The 20636-nt window shown below is 44.7% G+C and overlaps 1 protein-coding gene across 1 annotated transcript in view; it reads left to right on the top strand.

The window, feature by feature from the left end:
• The first annotated feature begins 127 nt into the window (after window positions 1-127).
• Window positions 128-20636, top strand: part of JAK1 (Janus kinase 1) — a 122402-nt gene continuing 101893 nt past the window's right edge. Inside the window, exon 1 of the mRNA XM_046645229.1 lies at window positions 128-429. The gene's annotated coding sequence lies outside the window, so the exon portion shown is untranslated. The remainder of the gene's footprint in view (window positions 430-20636) is intronic.

The following is a 20636-nucleotide window of genomic DNA, read 5'->3' as shown; positions in this document are numbered from 1 at the left end:
GGGTTCCCAGCCGGGCGGCGCGGGGGCCGGGCCGGCGGGCGGGAGGCTCGGCCGCTGCCCTCCCCCCGGGCGCCGAGCTCTCGCAGACAGCCCGGGACGCGCCGACATCCTGTTTATCCCGCGGGCTGCGGCGGCGCGGGGCCGAGCGCGCCCCGGAGCTGCCCTGCGTCCCCGCGGCGGAGCGCTGCGGCCTGGGCGCCCGTGGGGCGGGGGCGTCTGCGTGCCCAGGCGCTCCCCCTGCCCGCGGGGGGCGGCCCCGGGCCCGGGCGGCCGGCGAGGGCGAGCCCGGGACTGAGCAGCCGGAGCGGGCCGACAGCCGGCGCTGGAGCGGGACCGGAGGCGCCCCTCCCAGGTCGCTGCCCGGGGCTCCGGGGCCGAGTGTACCCGGGAGCTTTCCAGCGGGCCTCGGTGGAGACGTGACCCTGCCAGGTGTTTGTGCGCACCTTTTTGATCTTATGTTCTCTGTGCATTCCTGTCTCGCCGGAGAAGAGGACTCCGACCACCGTGCCACTTCTCATACGTGGCCGTGAGCTGCCGCTGGTTGGATACAGGCTGTTAACATTTTTTTTTTTTTTTAGAGTCAAGGTTTTTCTCCGTGGCAGGAGTTTACAGCTGTATAAAATTGTCAGTCCTTCTTTTTCGGGAGGAAAGCATTAAAAACCTTGGATAGTTAAGGGATGAGTATAATGCAGACACAATCAGGGAGTATTTGTTGGCTGTTTTTTGAGAAAAGGATTCAAGTTGAGGGCATGTACACAGTGGAAAAAAATGTTTAACACGAGCATTTTATATTGATTCCAGCTTTGTTCCTCCCTTTCCCAAACCCCATTTTGTGTTGTTTCTCGCTTTTGGTGATTCTGATGTTTTCCAAGACTCGGGCGTCCTTTTCATGGAAGGTTCAGTGTGTTCTGTCCTTTGTGGTGAAGGCTAATGGAGGTCACGAGGGTACCAGACACTTCGGGTACAATATGCTTTGTAATATGCAGAAAATGTCTCCTCTGTATAGATCCAGATCACATTTAAAGGTGTAAGTACATCATACCGGAGTGATCGTGGACGTTGTGAATAGAAATAATCACAACCTCTTCTTAATTCCACATGTCGTCTTAGCTAAGCACTTGCACTGTATCTTCGTTTCTCTGAATAGCAGCAAAAATGCATGTTTTAATACTAGGGTTGTAGTGTGGCACTCCACGTTGAATAAAATGCAGTTTAAATAGCATCCCAATTCCACAGTATACTAAGTACTTACTACCATTGGGAAGTGATGATAGAGGGTGATAAATTATAGATATATAGAAAAAATAGTTGACACGTTTCCCAGAATATAACTGCACTTCAATTTGCTGTAATTTAGACAGTCTTAATATCAGTTTGGCTAACGCTATACTTGTAATCCACTCTTTATGGATTAAAGGTGTTAAGGAGAATTAGGTTGCAAAACCTTTTCAATTCAGGCATTTGCTAAAAAGCTGGTGAAAATAAATTTAGAGGGTGGAGTTGGTTTTGCAGGAATAGAGACTCAGATTAAATGGCACAAGGAAGTTAAACTGAATGCTTCTAAATAGGATTGTGAGGTCTGCCAGTTTGGATTCTGGGTTCACAAACACTAGTGGTTTCACCTGCAGACCACAAATTCTAATAGTGTTGCAAAGTTATCACTTAATTTCTTCTGATCAGCTTTAAGTAACATGTATTTGGACAGAAACCCAGCTGAAGCAAGCATTGAGAACTGTGAAGGTTTATACTTGTTTTTATAGAGGGAACACTGAGGAATTAGTGCACTAATAAAGTTTATTAGCAAAGACCAAGATCTGTATTTTCTAACTCCTCTAATAAGTGTTTCCCCCCTCCCCGAAAAGCACACATCATTTTATATATCTTTATGATGTGGGTCCTTATTATATTCTAATGAGATGATAATGTGCTCTTAGAAGATTTATCGTTTGAGATGTGAATGTTCCTGCGAGGAAATTTTTCCTGTTCATTTCCACATTTAAAACATTGTTTTAAGTGGATAGGGAATTGGTTCATTAACTGAATCTTGCTAAGCAAGCAGCATCTGATGCTTTGTAATTTATTGTGGCCCAGTGGTGTCTGAAGCCTTGTCACAAAATAGAGATGCCAGAAGGAACCTCTTGGGTTCTTTTAGACCAGTGTGTCTCAACTGCGTGTGATTTTGCATCCAAGGAGATATTTTCAGTTTCTGGACACATTTTTGGTTGTTGCAACTTGGGGGTTGGTGGTGGGAGGAGGGAGTGTTACTGGCATGGGACAGGTAGAGGCCAAGGATGCTGCTAAACATTCTATAGTGCATGGGGCAGCCCCATAAACAACAAAGAATTATCTGGCTAAAATGTCAGTAGTGCTGGGGTTGAGAAATCCTGTTTTGGAGTGCCAGGTGGGAAACAAGAAGGTCCAGCTTCACTTCAGGCCTCTATTTTCTTCATGTGTAAAATAGAAATAAAAATACCCACCTTGGCCATCTTGCAAAGGTGTTGGGGAAAATCAGGTAAATAATGCATGGAAACTGTGAAGTGCTGCACAAATGATAACTACTATGAAGACATTTAAAAAAATATATATATATTTTTGCTGAGGAAGATTGGCCCTGAGCTAACGTCTGTGTCAGTCTTCCCCTATTTTATATGTGGGTTGCTGCCACAGCGTGGCTGACAAGTGGTGTAGGCCCGCACCTGGAATCTGAATCCTCTAACCTGGGCCATCGAAGCAGAGCACACCAAGCTTAACCACTGTGCCACAGGGCCAGCCCATGACGTGATTTTTTATAAATGTCTTGCTAGGATGGTATACTGGTAGTTGAGGAAGAGGATTAGTGTAATGTGGTGAGTGAAAAGATTGGATAGTTTGGTATTGATTCCTTTGTTATTTTTTGGGGGAAAGGGTTTATTTAATGCAGTTTTCATATTATTAGAACAGACTTTTTAGCTCTGTAATTTCTTTTAACATAAAGATTATGTTCTCATAACAAGAGGGAAAGCTCACTGTAGAAAAATTAGAATATATAGGAAAGCAGAAAGTAGAGGAGAAAAGGCATCTGTGGTCTTCCCCTTCACCCTGGAATGACAGTCAGGTTCTTCTAGACTTCCTTACTGTTAGAGTTGGTAAAATCGGAAGAAGGGTTGATGATGGAAAAAGGGGGAGCAGCTGGTGATGGGGGGGTGCCGTTTGTTTCTGTGCCCTTCGTTTTCTCTTTTTTAATAATTACGAGTTGCAGGTAAGTTCCGTCAGAGGAGACAGCGAAGTTGTTTCTTGTTTTCATGCTTGTGGCTCACCTCGAGGCCTTGATCTCGTTCCCCGTGCCGTTTCCTCTCTGTCGTGCTCCCCCCGCATTCGGCTAGGTGTGCCACTGTTGCTTCCTGTCTCAAAAACCCTACGGTAACACGGGCTTTTAAGCAGCTGCCATGTTGAAATGACCGGCTTGCAGGGGCAGGAAGCTGCCTCCTCTGAGCAGTCTTCCCTCTGAAGGGCGCCAGCCTTCTTGGCCTTTGAGGCACGAGAAAGCCTACAACGCTAAGTTCATTTCCGTGGTCTGTTTACCTCTAAGGGTTTATGACCTGTGATCCTCAGCAACTGGCAGTGGGCACACATTTTTCCTAGGTGCTCTGTGAGCAGTTTGTGCAGCCCGAGGCAAGACCTGCTTTAGAAGCAAAATGAAAATTTCTTTAAGTTTACTCTAGCCAGAAGACAGAGCTGGGCTTTGTTGGGATATTTTTAATCCGTCGTAACTGAATTTGCTTAACAGTCGTATTCACACAGCACGTTGTTCAGTCATTTGTTCGTTCACGAGAGACTTGCTGAGCTCCCAGTCTGAGACTCAGAGTGAATAAACAGACAGAACAAAATAGGCGAGAACCCATGCCCTCATAGGGTTTACCGTCTACTGGGAGACCCTTGGGCCTGTTCATTCCAAGTTCCTCAGTTGCAGATTATACACATATGAATAAGTAAATCCTGCTTTCTGATTGTAAAATGTTCCTAGAAACCTTCCTGGCCCTCCTTTAAAGTCTGAGGACTAAAAAGTACCTTCCCCTTTTTCATCCTTTTTTTATATTATGATTAACTCATTTTCTGTGTATACAAACATTTCTTCGGGACCCACTAAGTTCCTGGCAGATGGATAAGACTTCGTGTGGAAATGAGCCTGCTGTATGGAGCTGTAACAGTGGGGTGACGTTATAGTAGGGTTTGAAATTAAAAGCACCGGGACCCTTGAAGAGAGCTAAAACCCTGCTTGGAGCCCTTGTCCAATGCTTTTTGGAAGAGGTTTCACTTGAGTTGGGCCTTGAGTGTGTAGGAGTTCTCTTGCTTAGGGGTGGGAAGGAAATCTAGGCAGAGATACAGTGTGAGCAGAGGCACAGAGGTGGGTGTGTACGTGGTGTGGGTGACACACTTGGAGGCAGCCACTGTGACGGAGAGGAGAGCAGTAGGATGCAGCGGAAGGAGGTGAGGCTGGGCGTGTAGGGGGGGCCGGACAGTGAGGACTGGAGTCTGCTCAGGTCTGCGAGCAGTGTGAGGTCGGGGGCTGTGGCCTGTGTGGAGGGAATGGGAAGCCATTCATCATTTTTTTTTTTTTTAAAGATTTTATTTTTTCCTTTTTCTCCTCAAAGCCCACCAGTACATAGTTGTATATTCTTCGTTGTGGGTCCTTCTAGTTGTGGCATGTGGGACGCTGCCTCAGCGTGGTCTGATGAGCAGTGCCATGTCCACGCCCAGGATTCGAACCAACGAAACACTGGGCTGCTTGCAGCGGAGCGTGCGAACTTAACCACTCGGCCAAGGGGCCAGCCCCCAAGCCATTCATCATTTTTGAGCTCATGAATAACCTCATTAGCAAATGGAACAGCTGTGAAGCCCTGAGAGTTGCATAAAGGACCAGCTTCCGTTGACCATCGTGCTGCTGTCTTCCTCCTCTCCATCACAGAACATATTTCTTACTTACCCATCACGTCTCAACCCTCCAGAAGACTGCTAGGAAACAGGAACTGCTTAGAGCCAGAGGAGGTTCCAGGAGGTGCGCATATGCTTTCCTTCTTTTCCTTTTAATTTATAGAGGACTTGTTGACAGTCGAACTGATTTTCAAGTCAACAGGAGATTAACAACAAGAAATGTTAAGTTGTTGGGAGGATGAATGAGGAAGGCATGTTCTCTGAGGCAGGCCGAGTTAATTTTTATCTTGGAAGTGAATAAGGAGCAGAAGGTTTATGAAAAGCAGAACCGTAACTCCAAAAGTGAAACAGTGTGGGTGGGGCCGTTCGGTGGAGGGGCAAATTCCCTCGTAAATACCCTGGCAAGTCGAAGGTGTCAGTGTCACAGCGCAGTACAGTAAGTGGTATTGGTAGCGATGACCAGGCCATTAAGAAGTCCAGTTGTGGAGCATAATGGAAATGAGGTGAGCGAGGTCTGGTCCCTAGCAGAAAAGGGCGACTGTGGGGGTTGGGAGGTTGGGGGGTGTGCAGGTGGTGGGTGGAGGTGGGGGCGGAGTCGGAAGCTGCTGTCAGGATTGTAACAGGGCGAGCTCAAAGAAGAGGTTTTCTTCAGAATGAGAAACCGGGAGGAGGAGTCTGCTCCCCAGAAGGTGCTGTACCTCCTCAGGGAAACAGTGCTGGGAGTGATCTACAAGCAGGGGCTGCCTCTGCAAAGAAGGCAGGAAGAACTTGAACCCAGCTGGGGGGAGACTAAATCACGACAACTTATTACGCCTCTAGGTAGAAGACAGACAGATTTATTGTATTTTAGCCTTGTTTTTCATAATCTCTGTTTTTGGAGGCTCTGGAGCCAGACTGCTTGGTTTGATCCTAACTGTGAGAATGTGGGCAAGCTGCATCTGTCTCCTTATCCGTACGGTGAAGATAAGGATGGTCTCCACCTCCAAGATTGTTTTGAGGATTCAGTGACTACGCCTAAAGGTTTTGGAAATGGTGCCAGGCGTGGAGTATGCGCTAAAAATTTCTTAGCTTTTTTTTTGATTGGTGAATATGCTTTTTGTTAAAAACGAAGAGCTCAAATTATATTCAGAGTGCTTTAAGATGGTAGGAAAGTGTGGCCCATTAAATGCAAAACACACAGTAGCCGATACATTCTGTCTTAGAAAGGCTTCACTTAGAAATGGAAAGATCAAAAAAGTTTAGGCACTGAAGGCAGTTTCTCAAATCTGGAAGAGTTCATTATGTAGTCAGCACCAAAGGTGATAGATAAATTAGGTTTGACTCTGTTTTTAAGGAAAAATGAGAAACAAAGGTGCTTTTTAATTTAACTTTAAATGCCATCCAAAGTATATAATTTGGTAGGAATGTATGAGATTTTCTGGGGTGGTCACTATAGAGATACTGTGTTGCTCTCATTGATTGAGTTTACTTAGCGTGCTGTGTGCTGCTGGCGAGAGGCACAGGCGTTCCTGTTTGTAGAATGTTGTCTTCAGAGTTGTGTGGAAATTAAAAATCTTATAAATCAGATAATGTGCCAGGGAGTTTTGCTGTTTAAGAAATTATGAGAGTTTAAGGGAACTCTTAAGTATGTATTCGGTTTCCCCTGAATGCTGTTTTATCAGTTTCTGTTTTCGTATATGTATTGCACTTTCCTAAAGCAAGATTTGCCCACAATATAGAATTGTACAAAAAGTTGGCTTTCCTTCTAATCATATTTTAAATGTACCTTTTAGTCTTTTCCCAGTGATGTCTATGTGGCATAGACACATTATTCACGTTCGCAAGAATGTTAGCTCCCACGGGGTTGGAAAAGAGCTGTTGATGGTGTTCTCGCCTGTGTGCCTCACAGCAAAGCTGTTAGCTGTATCTTTTCCTTGTCTTCTCATTTGAGAAGGAGAAAGCTGTGAAACTCCTTAGTTTGTATCTGTGGGGAAGTCCAGCTCAGATGGTGAACAGCCTCACCTGTAGGTCTTTAAAAAAAGTTTAGGCCTACTCTTTTCAGGTACACGGGGTAACTCAGACAAATTCCAATGTATAAAGTACAAATAGCTAAGAACAATTTGTAATTAGTGCGAAGCTTGTTTTGAATGCTGTTTTAAAGGGCTTGGGAGTAGGAAAACTGACAGCAGTTCATTCAGTTAAGCACAATTATATCAGCAGGCTTATTTGCACAGTTAATTTGCTCAGACTGTAGCAAGGCTATAATTCATAGCATTTTTTTACAACTAGTAGAATTTAAAATCATCTTTTATGTTATGGTAAGAAAAAAGACAAAAGAAAACAAATCAAGGAGAAAACAGTCTGCCAAATGCATATTTTCCCAGTGAGAAATCTTATTAAATTAATCTGGTGGAGATTAAGCTAGTCGCGCACAGGGAGGCAGACAGACGTGATGCATGTCATAAAGAGGTGCGCTGCATCTTTTGCCCTCTACATCTGCACACCCATTTTAGGGCTAATTCACAAGACACAAACTTTAAAAAGTGAGATGCAGAATGCCCAAATTTAAAATTCTGACCCATTTTGTTCAGTTAAAGCAGCTCTGTGAAACTTTCGGCAGGTGCTGATCACTGGGTATCAGTGATCTAATTGGCAGAATCATTTGACGTGTGGCGCCGTCGCAGAAGAGCCCCATCTTTTCACTTGTTTGGCCAGTCACTCAGGGTGGTGAGAAGCGGTGGGGGGCTTACAGCATAAACTGTGAGCCTGCTTGACGTGGATTTAGGAAGTAGACTGCTTGTGATGCACAAACTGGCTGAGATAAAAATGCTCTCAGGTTTTCATGTTTACTCCTTGGTTTAATGATTATCTGTAGCTCCATATTATGTGAAAAAAAGGCAGGCCTGATTCCTGCCCTCAGCAAGCTCCCTTGCTAGTGGAAAACACAAGACTTCACCAATTATACAGCTATTTGTTAGAATTATAGTAGGTACTGGGAGAGATGTCTTAGTTTGCTATAAAACAGAGGTGGAGGCCAGTAAGAAGAGGGGAGCTCTGTGATACCTTGAAATCTGAAGGGTGAAAGAGCCAGGCTAAGAGGGTGAGAAGGTTTTCCAGCCAGAGGAAATAGCATGTGCAAAGGACCTGAGGTAGAACCAGCACTGCAGCTGCTGCAGAGAGGACAGAGGTGCAGGCCAGTGAGGTCAGCAGGAGCCTGATCAAGCAGGGCCTCATAGGCCATATTATTTTGGGCCTTATAATATAGCAGAGGAAATTGAAGCTTTTAAAATTGAAGGCAGTGACATGATGGGACCTGAGTCAGTGTATGAAGAAAAGAAAGAAGGATCCCTGCCCTCCTCTCTGACCCTGGGAGCCCCTCTCCCCTGCCCACTCTCCTGCTAAGGCCTTGAAAGCCCTGCTTCCTCCCACTTGCGCATTTAACCCTTTGCAACCTGACTGCCACCCGCACACTCTGGAGACTGCTTCTTTGAGGTCACCAGTGACCTTGCTGTCTGTCGCATCTTAACACCTTTTTTCTGCTCTTGTTATCTAAAACATTTGATGCTGCTAAGCACCCCCTTCCTGAAGGATGTCTGCAGCCACATGGTCGCCTGGCTTCTGAGACACAGCATTTCTTCCTCTCTCTGTCTTTGCTCTCTTCTCTTCCTCACATCCTGCCTTCCCCCAGTGAAGACTCTCCTGGAGGTCTCATGGTTCCTACAACTGCGCAGGTGACCTGCTTCCCCCAAGCCCCAGCTCTGCCTTCTGTTCCTGGGCCTCTCCGCTCCCTGCCTCCCCGAGTACTGGTGGAGCAGCTTTAGGCACTGTTCAGGGCGCTGGGCGCACTGGGCTTAAGGAGCCGGCCTTCCAAGATGTTAAACGTGTCTCTAAAGAAACAGGGTAATTTCAGGGGGTGACAGTGCAGTGAAGAAAATCAGTGAGGTAGTGGGAGAGGGCTGCCTCTGAGGAGGTGACGCTCGAGCTCAGACCTGATTGAGGAGTGTGGAGTAGGCGCCAGGCCAGGCTGTGATCGGGAGGAAAAGTGCCCCTGGCTGGGGCAGCAGGTGCCCAGGTCCCACTGGGGTGATCTTTCCATTTCATGCTGGGCTCCCTACCTGGATGTCTGTTGACACCTCCTGTTTAACTGCTCCAATAGCATCTCTGTTTCTGACCCAGCCATGACAATGGGTGATTTCTCTGTTCCTCTTAATACCATCTCTGTCCACTCACAAATCCTTAGACCGGTGCCCAGAAAACTTTCTCTGTAAAGGGAAAGACAGTAAATATTTTCAGCTTTCAGGGTCCTGCTGCCTCTGTAACAGCTACGCGGTTCCACCAGCATAGACGATATGTAACCAGTGAGTGTGGCTGTGCTCGGATCAGACTATGTGTGGACACTGAAATTTGAATTTCCACTTGTCACAAAATATTATTTTTTCCCCAACCATTTAAAAATGTAAACATTTGTATAGCTTCTTGGCCTTAGACTGATTTTGCTTTTTCCCTTTCCTTTTCCCTTACCCGCTTCCAACACCGGCCACACCCTCTCAGTGCTCCCACCCGCTTGCCCTCTCGGTGCTCCCTCCCTCTCGGTGCTCCCTCCCTCCCAGTGCTCCCTCCCTCCAGCCCTCGCAGTGCTCCCTCCCTCCTCTCAGTGCCCCCCTCCTGCCCTCTGCATGCTCCCTCCTCCTCCCCTTTGCCTTCTCAGCACTCCCTGAGCTGCCTTCACCTGGGTGATGGCAGTCGTCTCCTGTCTAGGGTCCCTGTGTCCAGCCTTTTCCCTGCAGGCTGTCCTCCCCATGGATGTTGAGTGGTCTTCCTGCAGCTGACTCAGGTCATAGAGTTTCCCTGACAGGCCTCTGCAGCCCCTGTTGCCTACAGAAACGGTCCAGGCGCCACTGAGTATTGTGTTCAAGGCTCCATGTGCTAAGCCTCAGCTTGTCAGCTTGCTCTCCCATTTCCTTCTACACTGCCAAAATAGATTAGTCACTGTTTTGCATTCGAGCCTCAAACATTTCTCATTATTTTCTGTATTCTCCTTTTTTTTAAATGCACTTTGCCCATGCCTTGTGCTCTCCATCTGTCACGATTCTGTAACTTTCAAGGCCCTTTCAAGTGTCACTGCCCCCTCCCCACCACGCCCAACAGGAGCCGTGTGTGCCGAGCGTGCTTCGGTGGGTGCATATTTTGGTGGGGTGGGACCCTCGTTTCGAGGGCGTCGTGTTTTGCCTGTGCTTCCATTCTTCTTGCACTTACCCGCACTGTGCAGCCCTCAGGTCCTGCAGGACAGAGCTGTCTCATGCGTTGTGATGCCCCTTTCCCAGTAGGCAGCTGGGTGTTCACTGAATGAATGCTGAATCCCGTGCAGATAGGTACAATTTGTAGAGGTTCAAAGCAGGAAGGTTTTACTGAAGGGAGTTTGGTCAGATTAAATCCTTGATTCTTATGTAAGGTGGTACAGTTGTGTGAAAGAACACCAAGTGTTTCGGAAGACTTTGGTGGTATTCTTGGTCCTAGCAATGACTTAGATAAATAAATTCAGACAAATTATTGATGCTCCTCTTCAGGGATTGATGTTTCCTGTTATGAAAAGAAAAGAGTGCTCTGTAATTCATAACATTTCCTTGCCAGAAAGCTCAGGGCCCAGTTATGGGCTTGTTTTCGGTTGCTATTTATTTTTCTTACGATAATCTCCCTGCCTCAGTCTCCCACCAGATCCCTTGTCACGTGGATGAAGTCCTTTTAACGAATAGTTCTGTTGTGTATGTCTTTTATATTTATATAGGTAGCCTCAACTTTTTTTTGTGATAGAAATATAAATAATAATTACTAGCCCATTGGTTTACCCAACCTAAGGTGACACCAAGATGGTAACAGATGAATGTCTTGGAAGAAACAGGCAAAAAGGCTCTGGGGCAGTATGGGAATCCTGGCATGGGTTTGGTGGAAAACGAGAAAAGTGCTTTGTGTCTTGTTGTCTTTGGGTTAACGTATGTGTGGGTCGGCCGTGCCCCCCAGGCCTGTGGGTGTCCACATCTTCCCAGTGGGAAGAACAGGAGGACCAGGAGGACGCGACTCACGGTCAGTGAGCCTTTCCTGTGTCAGCTGTTGTATGCACTTTGCGTTTGATATTTCATTTAATCTTTTAATAGCCAGAGTGTTGGATCTTATTGGCATCATTTTCCAAATGAACAAATCGAGCTGATAAATGGCAGAGCTGGAATGAAAATTTGAAGGTCTCTGGCATTTGGAAAAAAACCCAAAAAACTTTTCTACTCTTTTTTCCCCCTGGCTTTACTGAGCTATAATTGGAAAACTCTTCTACTCTTAAAATACCTTATTTCTACTGTCTTGTCACTTTTTCCCCCCCTGACATTGGCATTTAAAGTGAGAACCTATGGAGCTTGTTCCTGTCTTGTTTTCCAACCTAATGCTTCTGAGGCAGTTGTAGGATCTTGGAGAAGTGCCTCTGTGCACCTGTAGTGTGTTTGGTATTGTTAGATGCTGAGTAATAAAGAGGATCTGAAAGGACTTTTTTCTTTCAGCAGGGGTGATGGAGTGTGGGGTGAAGCAGGCATTTGGGTTCATTTAGCTGCCCTAAAGAGAGTTTTAGTATGTGCTTGTGAAATATTTTTGACAGTTTAAGTCAAACTTGATTTATTGTTACTTTATATTACCTGGTTACTATATAACGTGTCCGTGTTTACCTGACTGGTCTGAGTCTGCCAGATGTGTTATGAAAAGCATGCTGGACTTGGAACCAGGAAAACCACTTACGAGCTCTGTGACTTTGGGCTCATAATTGATCCTCAGTTTTTCTCAACTGTAAAGTGGACTTAACAGTATGTGGTCCGAAGGCAGCTGTGTGAAGGTTAAATGAGATAGGAGATGTGGAATAGCCTCAGACAGTGCCTGGGACTCAGCAGCATTTGATGAATGTTAGTTAACCACTCCCCCTTCAAATACGGAGCATTGCCAGAGAATCTGTACGTGATTAGGCAGTGTTTACATGTTTGTAAGTGAGAACTTTGTAGACAGGTATTCTCAAGTTAAGACCTTCTGATGCAGGAAACCCCTGTATGCAAACGTCTGGGTTTCCACTACTGCAAAAGCGTAAGAGTGGTTCAGACTCCCCAAATCTGGAACTGGAGTCTGTGGGTTTGAATCTGTTTTATTTTACTAGCTGAGTGATCTGGGCAAGTTGTTCAACCTCTTGGTGCCTCAGTTTCCTCATCTGTAAAATGAGGAGAATAATAGCACCTAATACCATATAGGGTTGTCAGGATTAAGTGAACACACGTGCACGTGTCTGTTTGTATACTAACACCCTGTGAGGGTTTGCCCTGCTACTGACTGTCATCCCCCCCATCCTCTCTTGTGTAGACAGCCCCTGAGTCATCTGGCGCTCCCCTGGAGCCCCTCACGTTGTGTGTCATCAGGAGACTGCTCCGTGCAGCACAGTTTTTTTGTTCTCCTCTGGCCAGCTGTCGTCCTCTCAGGCATCACACTCTCAGCAGTCCACTTGTACGTTTCTTGCCCAGACACTTTAAAAAAATCTGTTTTTATTTTATGTGAAACTGAACATTTTCTAATAATGACTGATAACCCCAGCTTTGTGTTAAGGATACTTTTATACCAGGTAAGATGAAAGCCATATAGTCTTAAGCCAGTGGAAGGAATTTATAAAATATTTTTTATTGAATGCTTGCTCTGTGCCAGTTTCTGGTCAGTAAACTGAGGCTTAGAATGGTTGAATAACGTGTTTCAGGGTGCCCAGCTTCTAAGTGGGGGAGCCTGGCTCTGATGGATGCCGGGCCTACTTGGCCCTGGGTCCCAGAATCCCTGGGCTTAGTTGCCATAGAGCCTTGGGCACCTCCTCCTGCTCCGTCTGCACCCTCGTTCACCTGCGCTCTGCTCCCCTTGGGTCCAGCTCGAGAGGCTGGGCATGCTCGGTTCTCCGTTCTCGGCTCGCTGCAGTGATGTTCTCTGCTCCTCGGCCGGCAGATGCATCGTGTTTCGGGTGCTTCGTGTGTTAGCCCTTTGTGTGTTAGCTTGGAAACCTAACCACACTCACAGCAGTGTGTGTTGGGGGAGAATGTGCTCCAAGTTTCAAAGGACCAACTGGGAACTAATATTTAAAGAGGCAAAACTGTTTATAACCTGGAGACTACCAGTGTATCTGCTTGGGTGTATTATGTGCATTGACATACTTTCAGGGCTTATGTGTCATGCCCGACACGTGTCATGCCTGACAAGCAGGCACATTCTGGAATGTATACACGTTATTGCACTTATTTGCTTAGCCATCTGTCCTCAGCTTTGGCTGACCTTTGTGTCCCCAACCACTAGTGTTGTGCTCAGCACAGGGTAGGAGCCCCATGAAGAGATCTATTTAGTCCTCTTTAAAAATCAATGGTTCTTTTTACTTTTCTGTATACTTGATATATTTCAATAAAAAAATCAATGGAGTGTAAGGGTCAGGCAACATTGAAAGAGGAATATTGCCACGCAGTCACCAATCGGATGGAAATAGCGCTTTTGCTGGGCTGACTGAGACGTTTAAAGGTAGTTGGGAGCCAGATGCTTCTGAGAATGTCTCTTTGATTATTGGGAGGCGAGGAAAGCAGTCAAACGAGTTCTTTCTTGGCTGGGCATCTTGTTTACTTTTCCCAGGTTAGAACTGATAGCTCTCTTTTTAAGAGATCATGGAGACACTTCTGCCATGGCCCCCAGCATGTTTGGTTCTAAGTTTATAGACATTTTCCAGTAAGTGCTGTTTAAGGGTTTGTAGCACACAATGATCGTAAAACCTTAGAATAATTTTAAGAGTTGGAAGAAGTCGAAGTAGCCCAGGGACACGTCCTTCCCCAGTTTTACAACGGAGAAAACTAAGAATCAGAGCACTTATGTGACTTGCCTGTGTAGGCCGCCACTTTCGTGTTTTTTTAAAATGCAGCATCATGCTGGATTTGTGATTGAGTGATGAAGTGAGATAGTCACATGTAGAATTTAGGAAACTAAATACTGATTTGTTTAGTTGGTTCTGAGAAGGGCAAGATGTGTTTGTGGTAGGAGATTTAGAGATTATTTAAAGGAAATTAGGATTATGTAGGGTTCAGCCATTACCTTGGGCGTTATGAAGGGCAGTGTCTCCTGGGAGAAGAGAGATCAAGCTGCCCTCTCTGGCCCTCGCCACCCTGGACATTCCAGAGGTTAGGGACCAAGCCCTTCTTGCTTATCCTTCTAGTCCTTGTTCAGCCCTGTGCCTGCCGTGGAGCAGACGGTCAGTAAGTATTAAACACGTGAAGCTAATGACAGGTTTGTGTCGTGGAAGGCCTGTTTGGCATTTCATTTTTATGTTGTTTCTGTTATCAGGAGAAAAGCCACTTTACAGGGCATGGAGGTGACGGTTATTAAGAACAGCAACAACAACAAAGTGTTGAGAGCTGTTGCAGATAAAAAGGTGCTCTCTTGTATAACCCTTATTCGAGACTTGAGCACCTGTCGTTCAGAGAGGTGAAGCCGTTTCCAGCAGCCCCCGGCCCTGTGCCCCCACTGCGCCCGTGGTGTGCTGCTCCTGACCGGCTTTGGGGACCGCACAGCCTGTGATGCCTCCCCCGTCGCAGTCGGCTGAGCCAGCTGCTCTCTGGCTCCTCTGCCGACACCTGGTTCTGCGGAGCCTCCCGGAGGCGTGGTCTGCAGGCTTATAGCCTCCGGTCGACTGCAAGACCCTGACCACACACCTGAGTCAGAATTACCTGTCCTTGTTTTGTTCCCGCAGCGGGAGCAAAGCCTGAGGAAGCGGTTCAGTCTGGGTATCTATGGCTGAGACAGGGCACCTCAGAGCACGCAGTCTGCCAAGCCTGACTTGAAAAGTCTTATTTCCCCTTTTCTTTTGACCTTTTTCTTAAGTCATTAAAAAGCTACAGGCTGCAAATTAAAAATAATTGTAATCCTTTGGTGGTATACCAGGAAGATACATAGTTTATGGAATCTCCACTCATCTGTATTATGTTGAGTTTCTGTAGCCATTAGGCACTTGCATTGTTAGTTGTTTCTCCGAAGAGTTACTTTTGAGTTAATTTTAGGTCATGTGTTTATCCAGTCTGTGTTCAACAAGTAGTTACAGTTTCGTACAGGATACTGTTGGCCGTTCCTGCAGGTCGGAGAAGTCAGGACGTGAGCCTGTGAGCCTCGCCTTGGCCCTTCCTAGGCAGTCATTTGAGATTTGATATAGCTCCTGAATCCTCCTTTTAAAATTTTATTTAGCATTTTAAAGAAATTAAGCAAATTATTCATTTTAGAGAAATAAATAGTGAAATAAATAAAAATTCCAAGACTTGTCATTCAGATAAACATTTCTGTTAATATTTTAGTGTTTACTGTTTCAGACTTCATTTCATGTGTATATAGACCTATGAATTAAAAAAAAATTTCAAGGAGATCATAGAACATAATACTCTTTTGTAATCTGGCTTTTTCACTAAGTGACTCCTCATGATTTTAGCCCCGCAAGGTAGTAACTTTTGGTTAGGATGACATAACTTCTCATGGTGCATAGGTTTCCATGGTACGGATGAATGAAAGTTACTTACCGAACTCTCTAACGTGAAACATACATAGTGTTTGTTTTTCCTGCTATAAATACTCCTGTTATAAACATTTTTGTGTACTTTTCTGATTATTTCCTTAGGAGATTATAAATGGTATTGTCGTCTGAAAGTTTTTCACATTTTAAGATTTTGCATACTTACCTATCCATGATTTAAAAAGCACACACTGTGCTTTGACTGCAGTGTCATAAATCTGCCCGGTTGGTTTTCTTGGATGATAAGTTACGTAGGTTCCTTGGTGAGTGTATGGTCCTGGGGACTGCGGTGTGCCTGAATGGCATTTCTCATGGTTAGATTTCCCCCGGAGCACCATAAACGGTCTAGGCTGCCAGATGCCAGGATTTGCTCTGGAGGTGTGAGGTGAAAGCCAGCTTAGGTGGCTGGGAAAGACAAGCTTTATCGTTTTGTGTTTACCAGGTGTGTTGCAGCCAACTTTGAAAGCCCTTTTTTTACCCTTTGTGATTAAAATACAGGCTGCTAATCTTTCATGATGAAAAGAGAAGCCCAAAAACAATTTCAGAAGGTGGATCTTTTACTGATTAGTGGTTGTAAAGATTTCACGTAGGTAGTATTCCAGGTGTTCTGAAGTTATTTTATTGGTCAGGTCTGCGTCAGTGAAATCAGCAAAGCCAGTGTATCTTTGCAAAGACTTGTGACAACAAGCTCATAACTGCATTCTCTGAGGTGCACAGTTCACTCTTAAGATTTTGCTTCTGGCATCTCTGTGCACCTTATGCTGTCAGCCTTTCAGGTTCCAGACACAAAACTGGTTTGACATTAATTTCTGGCATGACAGCTTTTAGATATCCTCTTTGCATAAGTCAGGCAAAATCTGCAGAGCCAGCATCATGCTTGGCATGTTAATTCCTTCTCCCTTTATTTGTTCCCTTCTCCATGCCTCCTGGTTCATACAACAGAGTCATCATACTTAGGCACTCAAACATTTATTGACTAGATTTGTATTTAATAAAATTAAATCTTGTCATTAATTAGTGAAAACTAAACTGAGGGAATCTACATTTAATGGAGCATGGAGTTGAACTAGGAAAGGGCAAATTTCTTTAAATAAGGCACAGATGAAAGATCTTATCTGTGTATTATCCTCCTGTTCTTTGACTTAGTGTTAGAATGTTCCAGCCAAAGCCTCAGTTTCAGGGTAATATTTCGGTGCTCTCTTCTGTGTTATACTTCAGGTAATTTAGAAACATTTATATTTCTAAATCTGTCCACTTCTGTAGAAACCTTTTATGCATTGTGTATCTCTCTTTATATGATCTAGTGTAGATTTAGATTGATAATGATTTTTTTTTAATTATTATTTTCTTCAGAAATGTAGTATTCTGGCCTAAGATGATGATGTATTTACCAACTGGAAAGATTATGTTAAATTTGAAATTGTACTCACTAAATTATGGAATCGTGTACTGTTCTAGTAAAGGTGTATGATGCTGCAGATAAAATTTCAAAAGGAGCTGTACGGAGAAAATTCTTGTTCAGGGACGTCTTGCTCAGTGAAGTTGCTGTTCTGTTGGATATATTAGTTCTCTTTTGGTAACTTAAGTGGAAAAAAAAAAGGTGTTGGGATTTATTGGCCCCTGTAACCAGAGCCTCCTAAGGGGAGGGGGAGAATCCAGGAGCTGCAGGGAGGTCAAGGCGTGGTCCCTTCAGTAGGAGGCCTGCTTGTTTCTCCTTCGCTTTCGGTTGGTCTCATTCTTGCCACAGCAAGGTTTTCTCCAAATGGCTTGGAAGACAACAGCTGGCTGCCCCAAGATGATATTCAGTCTGGCTTCCATTTATCAGATCTCCCTGAAGGGCCCCTGCTTGGATCACCCCTTTGTCCTGTAGGACAGTGGTCGGTCAGGCAGGACGCTGCGATCTGTGGTCCTAACAGAACCACAAGGGACGAGAGGTTTCTGGGCAGATCAAGACAGCAGAGGTCTACCATAACATCTTGAACTGGCAGTTAAAAAAAAATTTTTTTTTTTTAATTGTGACAAAATATACAACTTAAAATTTACCATAGTAACCATTTTTAAGTTACAATTTAGTAGTGTTAAGTACATTCACATTATTGTGAAGCCTGTTTCCAGAACTCTTTTCATCCTGCAAAACTGAAACTATCCCCGTTAAACAGCAGCCCCTTCCCCACATTGTACGCTGGCAGCTGCCATTCTGCTTTCTGTCTCTGAATTTGCCTGCTCTAGGGACCTCAAAGAAGGGGAACCATGCAGTACTTGTCCTTTTGTGACTGACTTATTTCACCTGGCATGATGTCCTCGAGGTTCATCCATGTTGTAGCACGGGTGAAGAGGTCACACTTTCTTTCCTTTTAAAAATGGGATGTTGTTCCATTGGATATAGAGCACGTTTTGTTTATCCGGTCATCTGTTGATGGACGCTTCAGTTGCTTTCACCTTTTGGCTGTTGTGAACAGCACTGCTGTGAACACGGAGGTACAGATATCTCTTCGAGACCCTGGTTTCAGTTGTTTTGTGAACTGGCAGTTTTTTAGACAACTCTAACTCACACAGGTCCAAAACTAAGTTCATCTTTTCTCTTAAAAACTGCCCGTATTCTTACCCTCCCTCTCGTGTCACCTTCACTGGTCACCTAAGCCAGATCCTGGGGCTTATTTTGACTCATCTCTCATGGACTATTAGTCACCAAATTCAGTTGATTTTTAACTTGTAAATATCCTTTGCAACCCAGTGCTTCCCTGAGTGTGTTTGTTCTCAAACTGTTCTGTGAATGGAGAATTTCGTGGACAGATAAGTTTGGGAATTGCGTGATGTTGTTTAGTTTATCCTTTTCTTGGAGAACCAAAATGTATGTTAGCATACTAACATCTCAAGGAGCTATTGAAAGTTAATCAGCTGTTTTCCAAATATATTTGATCGTGGAACCCCTTTGTCTCTTAACATTTAGGGACGTGAAATTGAGCAAGAAACACATCCCTCCTGCTGCCTTTCTTTAGGTTTCATCTCTTGCTTGGATTGTAGCCCAAACCTCTGGAATTGTGGGTTTTCAAGCTTTTTTGTTTCATTGATCCATTTGGCAGTGAGTTGAAGCCTCCTTCTCTTGGAATAAGAGGACATATCCAGTTAAATACATAAGATTGCAGATCCGGGCTGGCCCCATGGCCGAATGGTTGGGTTCGCGCGCTCCGCTTTGGTGGCCCAGGGTTTCCCTGGTTCAGATCCTGAGCACGGACGTGGCACCGCTCATCAGGCCATGCTGAGGCAGCATCCCACATGCCACAACTAGAAGGACCCACAACTAAAATATACAACTATGTACCAGGGGACTTGGGGAGAAAAAGAAGAAAAGATTGGCAACAGATGTTAGCTCAGGTGCCAATCTTTAAAAAAAAAAAGAGAGATCACAGGTGGTTCACTGATTTTCTAGAGGAGGGCTGTCCCCTGGTTCATCTTGAGCTGTTGCAGGCTGCAAGTGCTCCGTGGCAACAGTGTCGTATGGTGGGGAACAGTGTGGGCAGTGCCGTTAGCACAGTCTCTCAGGGCAAGTTGTTTACCTGCTGTCTCAGTTTACTCATCTGTCTGTGAAGATAGTAATAGTGCCTACCTCAGAGTGTTGGTAGGAGAATTGAGTGAGTCCTTGTATTTAAAGCACTTAGAACAGTGACTGGTATGTCTAAGTGCTCAGTAAACGTTAGTTGCTATTTCTTTCCCCCCTCATTTTTATCATCTTATTAGCATGATTTAGCATTATTTTTGTCATCTTATGCAAAAGATGATTACGGTTCCTGTGAAGTTCATTATCAAGAGCTTGTGCATGCATTTCCATAGTTAATCCTCAACGAAGGAAAAAAATGCATCTTATAACGTTACTCACATTTAACTTTTTTGGAGCTTAGTAAGTGGAAAATAGAGGCCATCCTTTTGTTAGTATAGGATGTTTGCTTTATTTAACAAACTCTCAACACCTAGAAAACAGAATATTAGAGGAACACACTGTGGAAGGAAGTGTAGTTATGGGTGAATGGCTCACTTAAAGGATTTTTATTTTTACTGAGACTTAAATATTTTCCTTTGTGGGTTTCAGCAGAGAAGAGCATGGGTCCTGTCACAGCCCTGTGACTTTGGCCCTGTGACTTTGGGCACGTCTCCTAACACCTCGCCATTCACTTATCTACAGAAATGGGGCTGATTGTGTCTACCAGGGTTAATTTGAATATGGTTTAAGATCATGTATGCAGAAAACATACCCTGTGGGAGGTGGTCTGTAAATGCTTCCCTCCAGTCCTCTCCTCCCAGGGCAGTAGAAGAGGATCCGTGTGTAATCTCTTGCGTGTAATCTCTTGCTCGGCCCTGTGCCTCTCACTCTGTGGGTGGCAGATCTCCCTGTTACCAAGGCTTTCTTGGCAAGCACTTTTAACTTTCTATTATTATTATCATCATTGGTGGTGGTGGTGATATTTTGTTTGGCATGGCTGCTGTAGTCACCTGCTTCAGAAAGCAAACCAGTATAATAAGATATAAATTGAGAAGGCTTGCTCCCATCCTTGTCCCTGTCACTGCCTTCTCTGTCCCCTTAAGTGTTCTCCTGTATGCATTTCTTGTGTTCAGATACAGTTAGTACAAGTATATATTCTCCTTTGTTTTTATACAAAAGGTGGCTTACTCTATATACTGTTCTGTGCTTTGCTTTTCTCGTTTTACAGTATGTCCTCCTCTCTTTCCTTGTTAGGACGTAGAGTATTTCCTTATTCATATGTATGTATACATGTGTTTATTAGAGCTCTAGAGTGTTTTGTTGTGTGAATGCACCACGGTTTACTTAACTAGTCCCCATATTCATGAACATTGGGTTTGTTTCCACATTTTTGCTGTTGCAAAGTGTTTTTTATGACCTCATATGTACAAGGTTGGGTAAATTGCCAGAAATGGTATTGTTGGGTTAAAAGATAAACGCATTTATAATTTTTGTTAATATTGTAAATCGCTCTCCATGGGGTTTGTACCGTTTTGCATACGTTGGTGTGTGTTTAGTTTGTTGCATTGCAGACAGCTCTGCTCCTCCCTCCATACCCTCTTTTGAGCTGCCCTCTTAGTGTAGGGGGCGTTGTGCAAGGGAAGGAGACCCCTCTCGTGTTTCCCAAGTGGTACTGGGCTG

Source organism: Equus quagga, chromosome 18 (assembly GCF_021613505.1).
Source record: "Equus quagga isolate Etosha38 chromosome 18, UCLA_HA_Equagga_1.0, whole genome shotgun sequence".
In the NCBI taxonomy this organism is placed as follows: domain Eukaryota; kingdom Metazoa; phylum Chordata; class Mammalia; order Perissodactyla; family Equidae; genus Equus; species Equus quagga.
The sequence above is the reverse complement of the archived record's forward strand: the minus strand, read 5'-3'. Positions and strand labels throughout refer to the sequence as shown.